Source organism: Miscanthus floridulus, chromosome 8, assembly GCF_019320115.1.
Source record: "Miscanthus floridulus cultivar M001 chromosome 8, ASM1932011v1, whole genome shotgun sequence".
NCBI lineage: Eukaryota > Viridiplantae > Streptophyta > Magnoliopsida > Poales > Poaceae > Miscanthus > Miscanthus floridulus.
The window spans coordinates 148204508-148223945 of record NC_089587.1 but is presented as its reverse complement, the minus strand read 5'-3'; positions in this window follow the sequence as shown (position 1 = coordinate 148223945).

The following is a 19438-nucleotide window of genomic DNA, read 5'->3' as shown; positions in this document are numbered from 1 at the left end:
TTCCAAATCCCCGTTTAGGAAAGCCGTCTTTACATCCATTTGATGTAACTCCAAATCATAGTGGGCTACAAGTACCATTATAATTCTGAAGGAATCTTTACATGAGACTGAAGAAAACGTCTCATTGTAATCAATCCCTTCTCTTTGCGTGAAGCCTTTCGCCACAAGTCGCGCTTTAAATCTTTCTATATTCCCTTGGGAGTCATATTTTGTTTTATAGACCCATTTACAGCCTACTGTTTTGGCTCCTTTAGGAATATTTTCTAAGTTCCAAACTTTATTGGTACTCATTGATTTCAATTCATCTTTTATGGCCTTAAGCCACTTTGATGAGTGATCGCTTCTTATGGCTTCTTCAAATGAGGTGGGATCATCCCCCATCTAAAATTCTTTTGTTTCATAAACTTCATAGTCATCAGTTATAACTTCATAGTCATCAGTTATAACTGATCTTCTTATTCTTTGAGACCTTCTAGGTGCCTCTGGCACTTGTTCCACATTGGGCTATTGTTGTTCTTCCTCATGTGCATCATTTGGTTCTATAGGTTCCTCAAGGATAGGTTCCTCAAGGACTAGTTCCTCATGTTCATTCATTGTCACCACGTGAGAACTTGCAACAGGTGTTGGCACTACAGTGTCCTGCATTGTTGGTGCAACAGCAGCAGGTAGCATGAAGAATGGTTCTTCAACCATCGGAGTGGGTACATGTACCCACTTTTCCTGTAGGCTGATTTCTCGTGCTACCATGCTCCCCCTGATCATGTTATCCTCTAAAAATACAGCGTGTCTTGTTTCTACAATCTTCGTATGTCTGTCAGGACAATAGAAGCGATATCCTTTCGATCTTTCTGGATAGCCAATAAAATGGCAGCTGACTGTCTTGGAGTCTAACTTTCCTATGTTTGGGTTAAACACTTTTGCCTCAGTCGAACAGCCCCACACACACAAATGGTTAAGTGAGGGTTCCCTTCCTGTCCATAATTCATACGGTATTTTAGGCACTGATTTACTTGGTACTCGATTAAGTATGTGAATGGCGGTTTTCAGTGTCTCCATACATAAACTAATCGGTAATGTGGAGTAACTCATCATGCTTCTTACCATATCCATTAAGGTACGGTTACGTCTTTCAGACACTCCATTTTGCTGAGGCTCCCCCGGTGTGGAGTACTGAGCAACTATGCCATTTTCCTGTAGAAACCTTGCAAATGGTCCAGGAATTTGGCCATATGGGGTATGTCGCCCATAGTACTCTCCACCTTGGTCTGATCGTACTATCTTGATTTTCTTATTGTGCTGATTTTCAACTTCAGCTTTAAATATTTTGAATTTATCCAATGCTTCCGATCTTTCTTTAATTGGATAAATATTGCCATAACGAGAGTAGTCGTCTGTGAATGTTATAAACGAGTCATAACCATCCACACTTTTCACAGAAAAAGGACCACATATGTCTATGTGGATTATTTCTAAAATTCCTGTGCTTTGTTTGGCATCTTTCTTAATTTTCTTGACATACTTTCCTTTGATACAATCAACACATTGTTCTAAATCTAAAAATTCTAAGTGCGAGAGAATTGATTCCTTAACCAATCGTTCTATTCCCCCCTCGAAATATGGCCTAAGCGACAATGCCATAATTTCGAAGAGACATAATCAATTCTCTTCTACTTCTTAGTTACATCTGCAGATGGGGAATCATTCACATTCTCATCGCATACATTGTTCGCATTCTCAGCAAGAGATAATAAATAAAGCTTGTCTTGTCGGAAGACAAGACCAACACATTTATTATCAACCAGTATCTTACACTTGCCACCACCAAAGTGGCAATCAATTCCATCATCATCAAGTTTCGAAACGCTTATCAAATTTCTACGCAAAGAGGGAACATAAAGTACTTCTTTAAGTCTAAGTACAAAACCATTATTCAATTCTAAAGAAAAAACTCCAATGGCTTCAACATTAGCTTGCACTCCATTTGCAACTTTAATCGTTCTTTCTCCTCTTTGCAAGGTTCTCGTCCCACTTAACCCCTGTAAGGAATTTGCAATATGAGTAGTTGCACCTGAATCAACCCACTAAGTGGATTTATCATAACATAAATATAGAGATTCATCTACAAATATAATAAATTCATCACCTTTCTTTAGTAGAGATTTCAGGAAGTCTGGACAATCCCTCTTGTAGTGTCCCTTTTTGAAGCAGTGTTTGCACTGATCTTTTTTCAGCTCCACCATACTGCTGATTCTCAGAATCCTAAGGTTTCTTTTCCTGTGAATTGGAGGAAGAGGCCTTATCCCACTTAGGTTTCCCTTGTGGTTTAGAATTCTTGCCATTAAAGTTCTTTCTTTTGTTATCCTTCACAAAATGAGTGGATTCATATTGTGAGGACTTTATCCTCTCCTCTTCTTGAGCACACATTGAGATGAGTCTTTCTATGCCCCATCTTTCAGGCTGCATATTGTAGTTCACAATGAAGGTGTCATATTCTTTTGGCAAAGAAGCAAAAATCAAATGAATCAGGAAATCCTCCTCCTTCAAATTCATTTCCTTTAGCTTAGATGCCGTAGTGTTCATCTTCAAAATGTGCTCTTTTATGCTACCACCAGTGAATTTCTCATTCACAAGCTTCTTAATCAGTGAACTTGATGTGGTCTTGGTAGACCCAATAAACTGACTCTTGATTTTCTCAAGATATTATTTAGCAGTAGCACATTCAGGGATTGAGCCCCTTATCTGTTCTTCTATGGTGGCTTTGGCCACCAACAGGCACTTGCGGTTGGAGAGAGTCCATTGCCTATGTTCAAGGTCATATTTTATTCTTATTTCAGCATGATCATGCTTTCGAGCAACGAAATCAGCGTCAGATTCATTTTCACCTCTCACTGGGTCCTCTGGCTCGGTAGGACACGGTGAGGTGATGGCAAAATCGACCTCTCCCAACGCAAGTTCCAATTCATACTTCTCCCGCCACACACGGTGATTGGTCCCATTGAGTGTCGGGATGTTAGCAATGTTCACAATGCATTTGCCTCCTGAAATCACACCAGAGTAAGTAAGAAACATTTATACATAAAATTTTATGCTTTAACTCAACGTTGGTCAAATTAAAACTTATAATTCATCCATGCAAACATTTTACATCACCGTTGGGCAGAAGTAAAATTAATGCATAAGTTCTAATGGATCAAAATTATAATATTGTTATTAACAACGTTGGTCAGAAAATAACAACATCATAATCTCATCAAAAAAAATTATCAGAAATTCATCACTTCTCTTAAAATTAAATTATCCCGTTGGTTCAAATTTAATCAAAGAGAACAATAATTATCATGCACAGCGGAAACTTAATAATCTTTCATATTATTATTTTCCAGAAGCACTAAAAAATTCACTATTTTCTGAGCAAAATATCATTGGAAAAAATTTGCACAGAAAAATTGTATCAAAATCATTCAAATTCATCAAAAAATATGCATTAAAATTGCTCCTGGAAAATAATAACAAAATTTTTCTTTCATTTCAGCCCAGCGCGGCCCAGCTCGCCCATACGTGCGGCCCAGCCAGCAGCGCGCGCTGCAGCGGCCCAACCGTCTGCGCCCGCACAGGCCGCACCCAGGCAGCAACCTGGACCTGGGCCGGCAAAGTGCCGCGCGCGCTCGCGCCCGCCTGGGCCGGCGACGGCCCGAGCATCCGTGGCCGTTGGATTCATCGGACGGCTGTGCGCCGTCTTTGGGCGAACAAAAACGGCCTCTGGCCACGTCCTCCCAAACCCTAGAGCCATTCGCTCCTCCCTCTTCTCTATCTACTCTCTCTTAGCCGCAGTAGCGAGGCGAGCGCAACCGAGAGCGAACCGAAGGCGGAGGAGCAGGCGATCCATGGCGCCGTTGCCGGCCCCCTCGCCGGCGCGCGTGCTCCCCAACGGGTGAGCACGCCGCCGTCGAGCGGCCTGGCCGCGGCGCCCCTTTGGCCGAGCCCGGCGAGCGGCTGCCCCCGGCCCTTCTTCTCCCGCGCCGGCGAAGGGACATCCGACGCGTGGCGAGGTAGACTTTCTTCTCCCTTCGGATTCGATTTCTATCTTATTTCTTTTCTTTTTTTTAGTTCATCCGAATGGGAGACTAGGGTTAGGGTTAGGGTTCCGACCCTTCTTTTGTTTGATTCGAGTTCTCCAAGGTTATCCCCTTTCCCCCTCTTCGGATTTGGGTCTGATTTTCTCTTATCCGAAAGGATTTAGATCTAGGGTTCGGGTTAGTTTGACCGATTTGAAATCGGTTCGATTTGATTTCTTTCTTTCGCCCGATTCAAAATCGAATGTCTCTGTTCTTCTTTCTATTTTCTTTTTCCCGATCCGGTTTCTTCTCTAACCTAGCTCCGGTACCATTGTTATATTTCTTAGGACTCAATCAAGTCGAGTTCACCAAATCGGGTACATAGAATATGAATACATGTTCAAGATTTACAGTATATACACAAAACCTAATGCATGAACTATAGAGATATAAAAGGAAGAAAAGGGGTAGGTGAAATAGGAAGTCGCAGACCATCGAAGGCCGTAGTGGTCGAAGCCGTCGGAGTGGTGGAAGCGCCAGCCGCGGCCTCGTTCGCGGACGCCATCTGCGCGCCGGCAGCGACGTTCGGTGGAGAGAGAGGAGTCAGTGCAGTGGCGTCCTTGGCGGCGGCGTGTGCGTCGTGGTGGCGTTGCCGGCGTCGGTGGTGCTTTCCGTCACTGGCAGCGCCCTTTCTCAAGATCGGGTTAGGGTTAGGATGTCGGTGGGGTGACTGTCGGCGCGGTGAACCTCGTACCACGAGCCCCGGCCCCCACCTTTCCTTTATAGCGCTGTGCGACGGGGGCCCACCAACCATGTAGGTTTGGGCGCCCCCGATCAGGACGCGAGAACAAGGCCCAAAGGCCGTTGGGCCTAATGGCGTGGGAGATCAATCCAACAGGATGCTGCAGGCCTGCAACGTCAGACAGAGTATGTATATAAATAAATAGGGCCTCGCCTCTGTGGCTCTGTCTGGCTTGATCCGTGGCACCGGCAGTGGCGAGAATGCAAGGAAAGAGACGAGGATGAGGATGGGCCCGAGCCGGGGGCAGCTCATGTACCACCGCACTTTGGCACTTCCAGCAGAATGGCACCTGCCACCTTCCTTCGGCTGCCTCTCTCCGACCGCTCCACTGCAGGTCCGTACAGTATCATTTTCTATATTTTAGGTTTAGACTGTATCTAGGGTGTTTAGAACTGCTCCACAAATTCTGCTTCATGAACTTCCGCTCTGTTCGCTTGGTTTATAAGCCGTATTTTTTCAGCCAACAAACAATATTTTTCTCGCATAACAAATCAGCCAACAGTACTTTCAGCCCAAGCGAACAAAGCATTCACCATGAAGCAGCTCTATAAAAAATTAGAGTTTGTGATGCACATCTTTAGGTGTTTTCATAACTCCACATTTTTTCCTCGAACAAAGTGCGTGAAGCTGAAACCGTTTGGCTAAAAAACGTGGAGCAGAGTTGAAAAACATGGAGCGGAGTAGTCCCAAACACCTTCTTAAACAGAGTAAAATGTTTTTTTAATAGAGATGCCAATTAGCTGGTTTTAAAGTGGTTTATGAACTCCGATCCTACTACCGACTAAGGGCAGGTACATTGTATGAGTTGTCGTTGCCGTACAACTCACAACTTTATTTGTATTCTATCCATAAATTAAGAAATTGTGAGTTACTACGAGACAACTTAGAAAATAACCATTATACATGTTGTCTGTTAAGTCGTCTTAAAATTACGTGGTGCTACATAAGACTACCTATGAGACAAGACCAATATACTTACCCTAAACGTTGACCTTTGTTCCATTTATTAGGCTGTTTCCACTGTTTAAATGGTCAATCCATTTAATGGATTATTTAGGGTGGTATAGTGGTATAAATGACACATTTGTCTTCCATTTACCATGTACATTAAATATATGGCCGTTTAGGTGAACAGAAGGATAAAAAATAGGATGCCTGCAATCCCTCATGCCACAACCATTCAAGCCCTGTTTGGATGGTGTGGTTCTAAGAAACTTCAGTTTTAGAGCAAGAGATGTGCACAACTATGGTTCAGAAAAAAAAAGTCTAGAATGGAGTTTCTAAAACTCCGAAAAGACTAGCGCTTTAGCAGTACCATGGTTTTCAAAACTACAATAGTTCTTTACATCCAATCGTCGTTATGGTTTTTAAAACCAAAGTATATTCTATAAAACCATAGTATTTTTCTAAACAACAAGACTTTGCACCCAAACAGGGCCTCAAGGTTTTAGTAGAAAACCTTGACTATTTTTCAACTGCTTGTTCTCTCTCTCCTACTGTTGTCCATCAAATAGCTCATAACCTTTCTTTTAACGTCAAGCCAAAAGCAACAGTGATTTCTCTCTCTGGTGGGGTGTTTAGTTTAATGAACCACTGCATCCGAGAATTTAAAAGAAGTTTTGATACTCTAAACAATTTTAAATAAAAATTTATCTACTATAAAGTTCGTCTTTGTCTGTCTTCATATGCAAGTTATGATTTTTAGATAAATATTAAGGAATGTATGTGGTGTTTGGTTTGACTTTTGGCTGTAGCTTTTATTCCCAAAAGCCCAAAAGCCAACCAAAGGGGGCCTGCTAGACCAATAGCTTTTGCAAAACCAGCTTTCATGTAGTTCATTTTCTACAGCAGGGGAGGAGCTGCTTTCACCGGCTGTAGGCGTGCATAATTACCCGCATTGCCATCCGTTATGAAGAAAACGGTTTGATCCTTCTCGTTCTTTTCCCTCATCCGCGCGAGAGGCCCAACCGCGCGAGTGGAAGAGGCCACTGCGCTAGGGTTTCCCGGCGGCGCAACTCGCCGGCCCTGCCTCTGGCGGTCGAGCGGCACCAATCCAGGCAACAGATGAGTTCTCCTCCCTCCCTCCGGCGGCGCGGCCCCTCCCCCTCCCTCCAGCGCTCGAGCAGCACCGGCGAGGAGCTCCTCTACTCGCGCGGACGCGGCCCCGACGTGCTCCTCCAGCGGCGGTGGACGAGCGGCACCGGTCCCTGCGACCCCCATCACGACCTCGACCCCTTCCCCGGCGACCCCCGTGAGCGCCACCCTCCCTCCGGCGAGCTCCTCCGCGGCTGGCGAGCTCCTCCCTCTCCGCCACCGTCCCTAGGCTGGCGAGCTCCTCCGGTGCTCCTCCCTCTCCGCTCACGGCCAGCCCCAGGCGGCGCCACGGCTACCATCTCGGGCGAGCGGAAGAAGAAGCATCTGTGAGGCTCACGAGCAGGGCCCACTTGTTAGTGAGACAGGCTTATCCAAAAGCCACAGTTGTTTCACCAAAGGGGCTTTTAACTTTTTCACAGCTCCTATCCCACAGTAGCTTTTCAAAAGCCCACAGCACACAGTTGCTTTTACAAAATCCACGGTTCAACCAAACAGTACTGTAGTATAATAGTCAGGAGCATAATAGCCATTTTTTAACAGTTCTCTGGTCTATTCCTAGAAAAAAATATTATTTTAACAGCTAAAGTTTCTAGGAGTCGATTGCCACAATTGAAGATTATCTTCTTGCAAAAGCAACATGGAGTAGTATCCATCGGCAAATACCAACATTGCAGTGTCGTACAACAAATTTATACCCAATTAAATGTGGTGGTACATCATGTGTTATCTTATCTCATCAAAATATCAAATGTTGGTGTAATGATTCCATTCCTAGTGTTTCTACTAATTATTAGCTTATAAACAACGTGATAACAATAGACCAATCTCTTCTCTTTGACAAACCCTAAGGAAAAAAACCGAGTGAAAAAGATGGTGGACTACGTGCCTCCACTGCCGGATCTATTTCACAAACCCTAACGGAAAACAGTGGTAGCTAACCCCTGCGGCACACACGTGCCTCTACTGCCGGATCTTGAGGCAAAAGGTTTCAAGACTCCATTTAGGACTGGGGTTTTGACCTGCCTTCCTGCAAAGAAGAGAGGCGAAAGCCATGATTGCGTTCTCCGAGTCATCCTTCGTCGGCTCCTCCGGCTCGACGGCACGTGCGCCCCGGTGCCTGGCGGCCGCTGCTCGGGCTTCGGGTAGGTGGGCTCGCGTCCAATGCAGGCACGCATCCCGCCTGATCCGTTCCCCCTCCGGGCGGATCGCATTTGCTCGCCGCGTCTGGTCCGCACACCGAGCGGAAGCTGCTGTGTGGCAACAGCCATGGCACGCCGGAATCTGGCAGGGGCACTACCCGGAAAACGGGGAAACCCTCGACCATGAGCGATGTATTTCCCGTTGTTTAGAGCACTTGCAATACATGATGGTTAATCAGGATTTAACGGTATTGTTTTTTTCCGGATATATAGATGATATGACTTATCGTAGCAAATTAGCACTGGAAATTTGTCAGTCTAGCTTGCGTGCATGTATTCATATGAATCAGTAAACGTGTGTATTTAATTACTTGAGCGTTTGCGTTTGTACTTGCATAAAAACAAAGGTATGTATAAAAAGATAATCTCACAAACTTATTTAGATAACCAAAGGGTAAAGTTGCGTGTCAGTTTGTTTTTTAACCCTAAATTATGAAATTGGATAATGAACATTCTCTAACTGCTAAAATTGGACAAATTTAATCCTCTAGCAGGTATAAAAAATAGTTTTCTATTTTCTAATAAAAATTAGTTTGGTCTCTACAAATTCATAATTTATTTTTTGAATCAGAAAAATATATATTTATACAAAATAACTATATATAGATCATAAACATTTAGATAACATTTTAAAAAATGGTACCAGTGTCATATATTTTTTTCATTAAAAAACTTAATTATGACCCTTTAGATATCAAAGCTTATTTTTAATATTTTTACAAAATAGAAACCCACCTATGAAATAAATCAAAGACCAAATTTATTCGATTTTGATAGTCGGAGGATGTCCATTATGTGATTACGCAATTTAAGGTTGAAAACCAGATTAACATGTAACTTGGGAAGTCGAAAAGTATACTTTTCCTATACTTAAACCAGTTCTTGTGGGGAATAGCATCCTCCATCTCGGCAGTCATTACAAATTCTCCACCATGTTTCTCTCGTGCAAGCCAAACAAAAAACCTTGGGGATGTTTATTTGTACCTCAGGTGCTAGCCTAGCCAACCACCCATTTTAGTCATAGGGCATCAAAATGCGACGCCTGAAAATGACAATATATTTTTTTAGCTCCGAAACCGAATATTCCCTTCAAACATCTCCAACGGCTCTTTTTAAACCCACTCTCTAAATTATCATTTGAGGAACCATTTAAATAAAAATTCGTCATTATATCTTTTCGACCTCCAACAACTTTATGCACGCACTTTGAAGAGTCAACCTCACTCTCTATCTTTGCCTTGCAAAAAAACCGGAATAGAGGATCACAATATTTAGAGATCTAATACTGAAAAGCTATTAGATGACTTTTTTCACCCAAAATGTATTTTTCTAATGGTACAGAAAGATATAAAGAGTCTCTTTAAATTGCTCTTAGCTCCTATCTGGGACCCCAAACCAAATAGAATAAAGTGAGACGAGGGCCAAGGATGGGCCCGTAGTTGGAGGTGTTTGGTGGCGGGGACGAGAAGTAGAGGAAGCCGTGTGGTTCAGTCCACCGTATCCGAGGAAGGGAAGGCGTGAACCCTACTGTCGCCGACATGGGAGAGCACAACGACAAGGATAAGGAGGTGATGGAGCGGGCGTGGAACCAGGCAGCCGAAAATCTGGTATGGCCGATGTTAACCCACACCAATTACCAGGAGTGGTCCACGCTTGTACAGTGCAACCTTGAAGGCATGTATCTGTGGGATGCGATCGAATCCAATAAAGTGGAGAGACGCCAGGATTGGCTCGCTTTGGGCGCGATGATCCGGGGCGTGCCGCCGGAGATGCACTCCATGCTCCTGAATAAGAAGTTGGCAAAGGAGGCATGGGAGGCAATCAAGTTGATGCATCTCGGTGCGGAACGTGTCAAGGAGGTGAATGCATAGAAGCTGTTGGCGGAGTTTGAGTCGTTCGCATTTAAGATGGGTGAGACGATCGATGACTTTGCCATCCGCATCACCAGGCTCGCCACCGATCTGCGTGGTCTTGGCGAGGAGAGCGTGGATGACACGCGCGTCATGAAGAAATTTCTTCGAGTTTTCCCACCGCGCTACAACCAAGTGGCGGTCACAATCGAGATGTTTTGCGACATGAAGAAGCTGTCCATTGAGGAGCTTGTGGGTCGCTTGCGTGCGGCCGAAGATCGGTTCAAGCCCTCGGTGGAGTAGGTGACAGACAAGGCCAGTCGACTCCTGTTGACGGAGGAGGAATGGGCGGCTAGAATCAAGAGCTGCATGGTGTCGGACTCATCAGCGTCGTTTGGCGCAAAGGGTGGTGGGCACTATGCCAAGAATGAGAAGTCTAGGGCGCATGGCGGCGGCGGCGGTGGCGATGCGCTCAAATTCATAAGTTGGGAGATAAAAATTGATTCTATAGATAACTATGCTATGTTTCTACTTTACAACTTATAACACGCTCTTCAACTCGCTCCCCTACGGTAGAAAACACATAAGTATCTCTCTTGTATAGCCAATAATAATATACAAATATAATCCATATACAATCATATTAACTTAATTAATATGTGTCTAGATTATGATTATTAAAATAAATTTAATTCCAAAGATATCTAAACGGGGCCATAGTGAAAAAAGGTGTAAGGCACGATCGTGAAAAATAAAGCTCCGCTCTTTTTTTCTTGTGAACAAATATATAATTTTAATATGTGATCCCATCAATCTCCATGTATTCAATCTCTTGCAATAGGATCTTGTTGACGCAAAAACATTTAAAGTCTTTAAACGCCGTGGCCTAGACTTGCCCTAGCGGTGGCCACATCGGTGAAAAATATCGTGGGCCTTCAGATGGAGTTTGGACGGTGGCTGGATAGCCTACCGCGTTGTACGGTCATTCAGGAGCAGAATATCTGCCTCCTATCCGTCCCCTTGTCCTCTCGGTCCCTTTCATATCTGCTCGGTCCTGTCTCAGGGGCGTGGGAGCCTTGGCGGCTCGACGAAGATGGCAGTGCGGTGGCCTCTCGGCCTACCCGTGCGCGGCCCCAGCGCGCGGTGGGCGGCGTGGGGCTGCGGTGGCACGGCGGTCTCTGGTGTGGCACCAGCGTAGATCACGGCTAGGGATTGTGGGAGCTCCACGCGCTGCACCACCATGGATCTAGATCAGTTGCTCTCTTTGCATCACTCCTCTCTACTCTCCTCTCTCCACTTTCCTCTCTTCTTTCTCCTCTCTCGCCACATCGTGGGCTGCTTGCCGTGTGTGGCAGAACCGCCTAATCTAATGTCTCCTAGGAGTACTTGTCTTCTATTAGACACTAAGTACTCAAGAGAGGACATTAAACTACGCAGTTCCATCGATCACACCCCAAGAAAGAACTAAAAAATCCATATTTTTCCATCAGGATCATAAATGAGAGAATACAACTTACAACATTCTTAAGTCATTTCTTACATCACTTTATTACAGTAACAGAATATTACCTCAATTGATTATAACAGCGGAATATAACAATGTTATCAGAGTTACAGAGGAAGCAAAGATTAATTTAATGACATGGTGGAGCATTAACATAGTGGACATTTTTATACAAGAGATGCTAGTAGATTTTACACCTTTTCTTATAAAAACCTTTAGTGAGGGTTTTAAATAAACACTATGATGATAGCGTGAAGAAATCCTCTCTGAGCCCACCAGGAGGTTTCCACATACAAGAGTCAGCTCTAAGTTTCCTCCGATCACCTGCAACAGGGGGAATAAAACCCTGAGTACTCGATTGTACTCAGCAAGACTTACCTGACAGGAGGAAAATAAAAGACTCTAAGGATATGCAAGGCTTATTTGGCTTGTGGGTTATTGCATCTGTGGAAGCATTACTAAACGTGCGTCCTTATATTCAATTTTATTAGCAATCATCATTAGTTCATTAACTAACCATTCTATGTAAGCACCTATGCTACTTTCAAGCAGGTGGTAAGCAATCAGAACCATTTTATCACCTTTCAAGTTCCAGTTCTTACTACGGTGCTAGACTATAGCCAAGTTGTACCATCTCACAGAAACAACGATTCATGAATCAATATATCCTAGCTGGGTACCCTAAAACACATGTCTCGCTTGTACCCCAGGCACAAACAAGACCAACTCATTCCACTCCCGTCGCGGGGTCTAGGTCCCCGTCCAAACTTGAACTCCAAGCCCCCACACTTGAGACCCAGTCTTAATATGGTGCTTAGACCTCCACCTTTCCCCACCTCTAATCAGTCAGTCCGAAAAGAGCCGGAACCCACGATAACAACGTAACAAGCCTTCCCGCTCCCATAAGCAAGTATGTGCTTAGGATAATAAGTCTGTGACCTGACTACCATCCATAGCAACGGACGGTCCTCAATCGACACAGGCGGAACAAGTGCAATCCGAGCCTCGCTCGAATGCCTAACTAAGTCTAAATCCAAAGTACCATTCCGCACAGTCTCCAATTATCCTTCATTTATATTCCATGTGATAGTAATATAATAACAACAATAATATATTTTCTATCTCTCGCGAGTGATAGGTAATCACTCGACTTCTACCAGATCCTATAGCATAGCAATCTACATGATCCTGACATACTAGTAGGACTCATATGATAAGGATATATTTCATTCAACTCCTTAAAACTTAATGCACAAGCATAAAATAATGTGTAGAATAATAGGGGTTATGCACTGGGGCTTGCCTAGGTAAGATGTAACCAAAAGCTAGCATTCCATCATGATGACATGATCATCAAGGCACCATCCTTTCTGCTACTCCGATCATCTCCACGATCCATCGTTATTCCTATTATGATATACGTGGATGCAACGCAGAGACGTAAATAATCAACGGCAACCGAAACTCTTAGAAATACGATTACGCCTCGCAAGCTAATGAGATAGCTCTAATAACTAACGTGCTAAGCTACATATCCATGTTGTCAAATAAGACGTTGTTTCTCGGAAAATATTCTAGTTTTAAAATCCCAAGGTGTTTTGACATTTTATGGATTAAATATATATTTTTGAACTAGGGCTCATTTAGCTACCTTAGCAAACAAATTATTATGGTGCTACAAAAATTACAATGAGCACCTACTAATGTAAGGAATTTACTATAAAAGTTTCAGAGCCAACACTATCACCAATTTATTACAAAAAATCCTAAAGTTTATATCTTAACAATATTAAGCATCTCAATTTAATTAGATAACTCCTGAAAATACTATGAAACTATGTGAACAAGATATACTAGCAGATAGATCATAATTTTAGGAACTTAACAAAATCAGTTTCATAATTTTTGGTCAACTACACAAATTTATTTTGCATTTACAAGTTTACCTTAGAAACTAAATTAGAAAATACATTAGAAAAAGGAAAGGGCCGGCCTCAACCCCTTCTGGCCCAGCAACCTAGCGGCCCAGCACGGGCGTGGCCTCACGCGCCGCGATGGCCCAACACGTCCCAAGGCTGGGAGGCCCGTGCGCGACGGTGGCTTTGTAGAAAAGCCCCCATGCTTTTAGATAATAACATGACTACTATGCGCACTATTCCTACCATCAGTAATCTTGCAACCAGACCCTTGGATGTTTTCACCTTTACCACGGGGAGGTCCCTGGGGATCCCCGCGCATGTCGGCGCGGCAGCCGACAGCATAAGGCGGTTACACCGGGTAACCTAGGCATGCTATGACGGGAGTAATGGGCCAACCACCATCTACAGCTAAACGCGCAAGGATGGGTGGCGGTTAGGGACTCGGAGGCACACTGTCATGGGCTACAGCGTCGAGCGGCTATCCACAGTGGCGGCATGACTATTTTAGTGACCTAAGGTTCTATCGGGGTGGTAGGGATAGCGGGTAAGCACCAGTAGCTCACCGAAATTCATGTTGCGGTGATGGTTGTGGGGAGGAGTGCCAAGGTGGCCTAGCCACGTGTGAGCCACTAGGGCGACAGTGCTCCGGGATGGACACCCATGTGTCACCACATCTCTAGTAAGCACCCTGGCCAAATGGCTCGAGCACCAGATAGAGGAGGTCAAGGCGAGGTCGTGGATACAAACAATTGAACTAATTCGGACTTTACCCCACCTGGCCGGTGGCGTGAAAAAACAAAAATTGGCCGCCAGTAGTACTCAGTTGTGCCAAGGTGAGGGTCGGGCTGCTAGTTGGCTTTCCTGTCTAACTACTAGAACGCCGAATTGAGGTGTGGTGTCCCAAACCGCACGTATTTGTCGTGCGAAGCAGGCGATTCTGTCGGCGATAAGGGCAGGTGGAAGCAGTAGCTCTTCAAGGCTATGTCTGCTTTGATTCAGGCTGCATTAATGAAGCGACGCTTCCGTACAGGGAAGACTCAGAGAGAGAGCATCGTGAAGCACCGTGATGGGACTGCTCGACCATGGTAGGACGTTGGCAGCACGACACGGGCATTAGTGTGACATGACTATGGAGGCAGGCAGCGGCTCGGCGAGTAGCTGATTCGAGCGGTAGAAAGAGCGCCACATTGGCAAGACGAAGGCCGCCGCGACATCGGCTCGGCCCCATGCATGGCCTGGCCGGTAGTGCACACACGATAGAGACAGTGCCATCAGACAGGGCTAGGTAGTGGCACAGGATTGCAGAGAGTGCGGACATGATGGTGCCGGCAGTAGGGACAAGCCCACACATGTGATGACCAGAAGGGCAGCAACCGCACTATAGCGCGAGGTGAGAAGGGCGGCAGCGGGGGCAGTAGCGTGACAGCCAACAGCTGTAGGGCGATGACAGCGGCCCGCTGGAGCCGGCCACGGCCAACCCATGTCCAGACAGGCCGACCATGGTTGGCACCACGACGCGCAAAACATGGCCAGCCACGCGACGCTGAGCGGCCGCGCGAAGTGACGGTGCGCCTGATCCAAGCATATGACGTGCACGAATTTTAAAGCACATCTAAAAACTATCCTAACATAGTTGAAGCTAATCTACCTTGACCATGCTAACGAGGCACATCAATCTACCATAAGGAGCAAAAACACGGCATTGACCTTTAACTAGATTTTCCAAAATTAATTTGGCAACATGGCATTGTCACACTATTTTCAAACTTAAATTTTTTTCCAAGTCTTGAGCTGAATTTGACTTCAAGTTCCATTTCTAAGCCATTTGAAATACTAGCTAGTCATATTATTTTTCTACCGCAAGAGTTGCATTATCCTCTACAAAGTTTGTACTTCAAACTTTATTTAAGTATCACACATGTTCTATAGTATTTTTGCTTAATAAAAATTGATTTTTAAACCTACTTGATATACATGAGCTATTGAATCAACATTCATTTAACATTTTTATTGGTTATTTTAGGCTACAAGAAATTTATCAACACCTTCTATCACATAAATTGTTACATAAACATAATGCTTATGATATGATTTAATAGTTTGTTTAGGGCGTAACACGGAGGGTGTTCACCGTGAGCCACGGTAGCGTTAGCTCCAGCGGTGCAGCGTCCAGATCCGGTGCTGCCACGGCTGGATCTATTTATCCCCTCGTTGGAAAAGTTTTTTCTTTTCAGTGCGTTGGCATCGGCTTCGGCAAGTTGCGTCCGGATCCGGTACTCTCACGGCTAGATTTGTTCGTCCAATAGCAGGAAGGCCTTCCTCTCTCCTCTCTCCTTTCGCCTCTCTTCTCTCACCTCTCTTGCCATGACCGGCGACGCCTAGGCCGGGTCCGTTGCCCCCGCGGTAGGATTCGTTCATCCCCTCGCTGGAAAAGTTTTTTTTCAAGTGCGTTGACATCAGCGATGGCGATGCCATGTCCGGATTCGGTACTCTCACGGCTAGATCCATTCATCCAATAACAGGAAAACTTTTTTTTGTAGGAACATTTTTTTGCAGTGCGTGTCTCCTCACCGACACAAGGGCCTACCGTTGATATGGGTTTGGCGGCAACCCTTGCTTTGGGGACCCCGGTGCAGCGGCACGCCTACTCCTTCCCTGCTCTACATCGTGCCCCGACTAGCGGGGATGGGGTGCTGCAGGTGGGTCCTCGTGGAGGCCGAATGTCAGTTCACGTGGTAGCGCAAGCTGTACTGCAGCGGTGCATTTGCTACCTCCATGCTGTATGGCGTCGCGTCGACGTTGGCCGCCTGCTGGTTGGGGGCCCCCACCTGCCGCATGGCCCCCGTGGCAGTGACATGGTGTGGCAGCGAGACCTCTTGGGCGTAGGGCGTGGGTGCAGTCTATGCTCCCTCCCTTGTCTGTGGCCTCGCATTGACCACAGGTCCGCGCACCGGTGGCCACTGCTTGCTGGCTGGGTGGGCCCTCTTGTTCGCGTGCCCCACCTAGCGTTGACACGGTGCGATGGGGTGGGGGGCTTTTGGACGTCGAATGTGGGTGGGGTGGGTGTGGCTCTAAAGATGGCAATGGGGACCCGCGACCCGATACCCGACGGGTATTTACTCCATTATGGTCTAAATATGGACTAAACACACTACCCACGGGTACGTAAATGGACCAAACCCTTCACCCATTGGGTACGCGGGTATGGGTATGTTCCAGCAGTCCCTGTAACTGTTTACCCATGGGTGAAAAATACCTAGCCATCTGAAAGAGATCAATGCTCCGTGGTTAGACTATAGATTCTGAAAAGTAATGCAGGTAGCGAGAAACAAATATGCTTGCTAGTAACCTTGGTCATATTTTGTACAAAAACCATAGCAATGTTGCGAGCATTCATCTTGTTGTAGCTTTCATTTTCCACCACATCTACCATGAGATTGATGGCCCATTCAAGCAATGCTGCTTCAACAGGAGGTATGGTACTTGCAAGATGGCTACACTCTTCTTTAGTGTTGCAGTGCATCACTTGTTTTGGAGTCAATGAGTCCAATACTCCACTTGGAAGTTCCTGAAACCATGTCTATAATCAGTAACTTCTACATTAATCATGACTAATATAGAGGAGAAACTAAATGGAAAGGAATCTTAATTTGCAGAAGATATTATTATATGCTATTATTTGTCTAATTTTATGTGCTCTGGTTAGTGGTGGTTGCTGTTGAATTATTGATTTTCATGTGCGTGAATAAATTGTTGGCGGGTATGGGTGACCCGACAGGTATGATTTACCTGGCCGGGTATGGGTTTGGGGAAAATTCCCCACCCATGACGGGTATGGGTATTCTGGCGGTACCAAATTTTTATGGTGGGGATGGGTCTAGAGTGGCCATACCCAATGGGGATTTACCCATTGCCATCCTTATGTGGCTCCGCCGTCTCTGGGCGGGCATCATGCCGCTACTTTGGTCGTGGTACGCTGCCTTGTGGGGCCATGTGCCATGTGTCCCACCTGGCAGGGATGATGGTGTGGCCAGGGGTACCATTGGGCGCCAAATGCCATGGGCGGCTGCCAGACACTTCACGGAACGCCACCTGCTCTATCGACCAACGATTGGTGCATCTATGTTTGGGCCCATGTGCCAGTGGCCTAGACACCTAGGAAGACAGAACACCGAGTAAGCGTCCTATTGCCAGTTCTACGGCTCTAGATGGTTCGTCTGCCTACCAGGTGCATATGTAGTTATGGATTTCTCCTCTTCGTCATCTCTGCTCATTGGATTTTTTGGTGTTCTTCCTGGCTTCGAATCTTGCCGCCATTGTACCTGCAATCTTCATAGGAGGTTGGGTGCTGAGCAAGGATGGGTGGTCGAGGTTGCCATTATTGTGTAGCTGTGGTCCCATTTTTTTGGTAATGTTGTTCTTTTGTCTTCGATTCTTGCCACCATGGCATTTTTTGTGTTCAGGGGATGTTTCGTTATTTTTGGCATGGAATCTTATTGTCATGAAATCCACAGTGCTCGGGGGAGGTTTGGTATTGGGCGGGACCGGGATAGTCGAGGGTTTTGTTATGGGTTATTTCCATTGATGCCATTACAGTTTTGCAACTTTTTCCATCTTGGGAATTTTACGAGGGCGATGTTGGTGGATGGCTGTCGACGGGATATGGCTGGTATGCCCACGGTAGTAGATAAACCGGTGGAGGTGCGCGTGAGGGAACTAGACGGTGACACAGAACATAAGAGACGATGATTAGGCAGGTTCAGGCTGCCGACTTGGCGTAATACCCTACGTCCTGTGTCTTTTAGTGGGTTGTATTGCATATGATCAGATGAAAATGAGGGGGTCCCTACCCACCTTATATGGCCTAGAGGGTAGAGTTACAGATTGGTTGTTTCTATCTTGATCAGTTTTACAAGATATGAAGTTACAGATATTATAGGATCTAGCATATCTAAGCAGGTTTCCTAGATCACCAAAGATCTTCACACAGTCTTGCGAGGCACACTGACCTGTATCGTGCTTCATAGGGCGTCGTCTTTAGGCTGGGCCTCCACTAGTGGCATGGCCCATGCGCAGTCTTGTGGGCTAGACCTCCCCTAGCAGCTTGGCCCATGTATAGCCCTGCTAGTATCGGGGGTTATACCCCCATAGCTAGTCCCTAAGCGCCTTGCATCCATTGAGCAACACCGTCTTGAGCTTGTCTGAGCTACTGAGCATGCATTCGAGCTGCTGAACATGATGTCCAAGCTATTTGAGCATGTGTTTGAGTTGTCTGAGCATGCGTTCAAGCTGTTTGTCTGGTTGCTAGAGCCGAGCACGCTCGAAGCCAAGGTTTGTCAGAAGGATGTAAGGAGCTCAAGTAAAAAAAATTCAAAGTCTCCTTTGGTGAAGTGTGCCCACTTTGGTTTCAGGTGTTGAAGTTGGTCGCATGGCGTCCTTGACTTAGTTAGTGAAAGGGACCGTGACGCCTAAGAGTGGGGGGTGAATTAGGCAACTTAAAAATCTAACTCTAAACTATGGCCTCTTGTTCTAACCCTAGCAAAACTTATGCAATAGATAAACTATATAAATGTGCAACTATGGTTTTGCTAGTGTGTTGCTATCTCTACCGCAAAAGGAGTAATACAAATAATGTAAATGTGGAAGTTAAAGAGCAAGGTAGAGATATGCAAACTCACGTCGATGACTCTGGTATTTTTACCAAGGTATCGAGAAGCGCGCAAGCTTCCCCCTAGTCCACGTTGGAGCCCCTCGCAATGGCCAAGCTCCCGGTCGGGTAACTCTGTGGATAGCCTCGGGCCTTCCCCACGCGTAAGTGGGTCTCCGATGTGCCTTCCGGCAAGCCTCTCCTAGATGCTCCCCGCCGCCTTGACTATCAAGCTTTTGTCCAAAACGCTGCGGGCCTTGTTCCCTCCGGTACACGGTGGTGGCCACACCACAAACGCGGTTGGTGTGATCTCGCAAGACTACAAGCCCCTCCGATGTACAGCAATGGTGCGTGCAAGCACCAAGTGG